Source organism: Elephantulus edwardii, unplaced genomic scaffold, assembly GCF_000299155.1.
Source record: "Elephantulus edwardii isolate Elephantulus edwardi_28Jun2011 unplaced genomic scaffold, EleEdw1.0 scaffold00018, whole genome shotgun sequence".
Taxonomy (NCBI): Eukaryota; Metazoa; Chordata; class Mammalia; order Macroscelidea; family Macroscelididae; genus Elephantulus; species Elephantulus edwardii.
The window spans coordinates 30,593,212-30,598,136 of NW_006399768.1; the positions used below are offsets into that span (position 1 = coordinate 30,593,212).

Below are 4,925 nucleotides of genomic sequence, written 5' to 3' on the forward strand. Positions count from 1 at the left end.
CAGTTTTGCCATTACTATTTGTTTAAGAGGTTGTCACGTCCACATTTTATAGGTTTTATTTCCTTGTTGAATATAAGTTTACCATACATAGCTGGGTCTATTTCTGGGTTCTCAATTCTGTTCCATAATATGATTGTACTTTTATTGTCATCTTTGATACTGTCAATAGATTTAGTTTGCTTGCATCTACAATTAACACTATTGTTATCAAAAGCCAGGAAATCAAGAGATGAATTGCATTTGGAAAGTCAGCTGTCATGGACCTCTCCAGAGTAGTGAAGAGCAATGATGTCAGTCTGGAGACTATGGTGTGCTGATCCAGGTCATAGTCTTTGCAATTGGTTGCTATGCATGAGAGAGCTGGACAATGACTAACGATGATAAAAAGAGAATTGATGTCTTTGAGCAGTGGTGCTGGAGAAGAGTCTTGAATACACCATTGACTATCAAGAGAAAAAATGGGTTACTCCTAGAGAGGATGAAGCCAGCCTACTCCTTGGAGGCAAGGATCCTGAGGCTTTGTCTGATATACTTTGGGAATGTTGTAAGGAGGGACCAGTCATTGGAGAAGGACATCATGCTTGGAAGGGTGGAAAGATGGAGAAATAGAGGGAGACATCAATGAGATGGATTGACACATTGACTAGGGTAATGAGGGTAGGTGTTTCAGAGACAGTAAAGTTGGCACAGGATACAGCAGGTTTCAGGGTTGTTATGCATAGGATCGCTATGAGTTGCAAACAACTCTATGCCACATAATAACAGCAACAACAACTTTTCTGGTCAAGAGTCTTGTAATGAAGTCCTAGCGGATTTTGCTACTACTCAAAGATAGTCTTATGTAGTGGTTCGAAGTCTGCAGAAAGATGAACAATCTTCTCTAGTGAGATTTATAGCCTTGGAAAATATCCTGAAGGGTCAGTTATGTTGTTGTTGTTGTTGTTGAGTACCATCAAAGAGGAACTGACACATAACTGACTTTCATGCAGATTTTTAATTCACAAGGGAGGAGAATATCCATTTGTCTCCTAGAGGCTGGTGGGTTCAAACCATGTACCTTTGGGTTAGCAGTGCAATTTCTTACCTCTAAGCCACTAAAGCTGCCTACTTTGGATCACCTACAAATCATTTTCAACTCGATGGCAGTGAGAGAGAAAGAGTATTTTTATTCCTTTGAGCACAATGACCGAGAGTTGGATCTCTCATGAATGAAATGGGGACTTACAACAGTCTAATGATATAACAATGGGGCTGAGGGTAACAGAAAAATATCTACTTGTATCTTATTCACTACAGAAAGATATTCACCTCTGTGAATTATACTAAATGTTGAGTTAACTTGAAATAAATAAGAATTCAAGAGTATGTAATTGAATTATCACAAAACCTGTTCCTGAGCTAAGAAACAGTTGTTTGAATAGAACAAAAAGACACTGTACAGTTTGAAATCAGACAGGTATGTCTAAGGCTTGTATCCTTTGCCAACATCTATTTAATGTGTGTTATGCAAGTAATTTGAGAAACTGGACTATAAGAAAAATCCATATAGCATCAGAATTGGAAGAATGAAGAGCATACTGCATTATACAGATCATACAACCTTGCTTGATGAAAATGAAGAGAACTTACACCAGTTAATAAAGATAAGAGACCATAGCCTTCAGTATGAATTATATCTAAACAAGAAAAAAATATCATTACAGCTGGATCAATAATCAGTGTCATTATCAATGGAGAAAAGATTAAAATTGTCAAGGATTTCATTTTACTTGGATCTACAATTAACATCCAAGGAAGCAGTGCTCAATAAATCAAAAGTCATGTTGTATTGTGAAAATGTACTCTCAAGAACCTCTTTAAAAAGTTCTAAAAAATAAGGAAAACTGTTGATGAGTATTGTTGAGTCAGAACCAACTCATCTAGGGTGGTTTTCAGAAATAGCATCGAGCACAGGAAGAGATATCTTTTTTTTTTGGTATAAACAGTAAGATTTATTGAGCTGTATCTTAGTACAGACACTGGGGCTTGCCCATGGTGCTCTTTATATACAAAGCCCGAACATTCTGCCAATTATTCTTTAGCAATGAAACCAGAAAGTTGACAGCCGGGTGGATGTTGTAAACAAGTTCATCTTCTGTCATCTTCACATGGCCAACAGCCACTGCCAGACACAGGACCTTTTTCATCTGGAATTTGCTGGTGGACTTCACCTTTTCTACTTTTGCCACCATGTTCTCATTGTGGGTCAGCAGAGAAAGGAACATGCCAGCCTTATTCAGCCCTGGACCTAGGATTCTTGGGATCTGCTTGATCAGGGATTCAGAGGCCAAAAAGGCATCATACTTCTTGGCCAGCTTTTTGACCAGTTTCTTATTCTTGTTGAGTTTTTTCAGTGCTTCGATGTCCATATCTTATCTTCCTCCCATGCAGCAGCTGTAATATAAACAGTATGGACAGTCTCCTCCCATGTGATTAACTGCCTCTGAAAACCAACTGGAGGGTCAGCTATAGGTCAGTTCCCACTCCACGGTAAACAACAACAAAAGCAAGGCACACTTAATCCAAGCCATGGTATTGTCACTTGTTTTGTATGCATCTGAAAGTTGGACAGTGAATAAGAATGACCAAAGAAGAAGCCATGCTTTTGACTTTTACTGTTATAGAAGAGTAGTAACTATTCCATGAACTGTTAAAAAAAATCCCCAAAAGCAAAAACCCCTCACAAGTCTGTATTGTGATAGGTACAACCTTAGATACAAGGACGGTGAAGCGTTGTCTCACATACTTTGGACAAGTTTTCAGGAGGGACCAGTCCTTGGACAAGGACATCATGTTCCTTCTTTTTTAAAAATAGTTTTTATTTTATATTATTTTGCATACAAACTTTGTATATACTGTGTTTCATTGATATACATTGTGTTTAACACATTCCTCTGTTCACATTGGGTTTCATACAATCATTCTCACACACTGTGTTTTATATAATTAATCATCTTTGATCAGTGTGCATGATTACTTCACCACTCAGGAGTAATGACTGAAAAAAATAAATAACATGAGAGAGATTTTAAAGCATTATGTTGAGTGAACTAATTCAGTCTCCAAGAGACAAATACTGCATAAGACCATCATTGTAAAAATAGAAGGATTACTAGTAAGCTGTGTAAGAAAAGTCCAAAGGAGGAAATGGAAGAAAGAATGGAACTGAAGGGAAGGGGGTAAATCTTGACGTAGTAGGTACTCAGAGGGCAGAGGGAGAGGTGAAGAAATCATGCTGTTTCTTTAAGAAGATTACTATTCATACTTTGCTCAGATTGCTAGAAGGGGCTGTTCCTTGGAGACATGATGCTCGGAGGGATGGAGGTTGGTGAAAGAGAGGAAGACCCTCAACCAGGTGGGTTGACACAGTGACTGCTGCAATAAGCTCTTGTGTGTCAGGAAGTGTGAGGATAGCACAGGATAGGGCAGTTTTCTTTGTTCATAGGGTCACTGTGAGTTGTACTCAACTCAACAACACCTAACAACAATAGTTATACATTTGATGTAAAGATAAGAAATATGTCCTTTAAAAATGCAGTAATGACTCTGACCAGTATTTCAAATTCATCATTCTTAATTCATAGCTAGTTAGGGTTGTATATTTATATGAAGGGATACTTTTAGAATTTTGGAGATAAATAAGTTATCTCATCTATAAATATTATGTGACTGGTTGTTTTATTTTGGTAAGCGTTTTGGGGTCTCCACCTCGTCAGAATCTCTACACAAGGTGGTTGCTCACTCAGTAAAAACCTCATTACTGTATGTCAGAACTGACTCATAACTGACTTTGGAGAAGGGTTTCAGAGTCTGTATGTAATTCTATAGAAGAAGATTGGCCATCTTTTCCTCTTGAAATCACGGGTGCATTTGAAGATAAATGTTCAGTGTAATTCCCTTTGGACTGCGGACTACACCACAAGAACTCCTTACATACGACTTCGCACTTGAGTGTTAGTCAAAGGACTGGTGGTGTGAGATTACTCTGAGGCATTGCAAAAGAAAGACCTGACAATCTGATTCAGAAAGATCACAGTCTTGAAAATTTTTTAAAGCACTATTTTACTTTGTACATATGGGTCAAGATGAATCAGAATAACCTCCATGACACTTGGTACAAGAACCAGGAAATTAACAACAATAGTTAGAATCAGACACTCATTGGTGGTACAAATGGTTAACATACACAACTTGTGAATTGGATCTACAATTAGCCTTGCAATTCATTTAAGAACAAAGAAAAAAAATCAGAATTGAAATCTCTATGGTTAAACTCTGGTTTCACCATAAATCATCGTGACTCAGAATGTAATACAACAGTTGATAAAAAGATAGGGCAATTATCTTCTTTTGAAAATTTCTAGACTGTGTCGTTGATACTTTGCCTTATTTAATGGTAACACTGAGCACAGGATCTAGTAGACTCTGTATAAACATTTGTTGATGAATAAATGAACAGAGTGACTTATCATATTAATAAATGAGCTAATAAAAGCAAAATATATTAATATTTTACACAGTGGTGTGATAGATCAAATTACTTAGCAGAGAATACTGAGAAAGGACTGTATGTATACAATACACTCTGAAACGGTTTGGAAAATCTTTACTTTTAAACTGAGATTACTATTTTGGTCATTGTGACCATAATGTATTCATATCACTTAAAATATATAATCTTTGTGTTATGAGCATATTAAATCACCTATACTTGAAGTGATTTCTGCGTAAGATATGTCAGATGCTAGAATCTTACAAAAATGCACAATATCCAAAGATTTTTTTTGGTGGAATAGTATGTGTAGGTACCAAATATAAACACTATTCACTTTTTTATATACATGTAAATTATTTAATGGCTTTTGCATTTAAAAATATTTATACTT

General features: G+C 36.5%; 1 pseudogene; it reads right to left on the reverse strand.

The window, feature by feature from the left end:
• Positions 1-2,006: 2,006 nt before the first annotated feature.
• LOC102873041 lies at positions 2,007-2,408 on the reverse strand (annotated as a pseudogene).
• Positions 2,409-4,925: the final 2,517 nt, after the last annotated feature.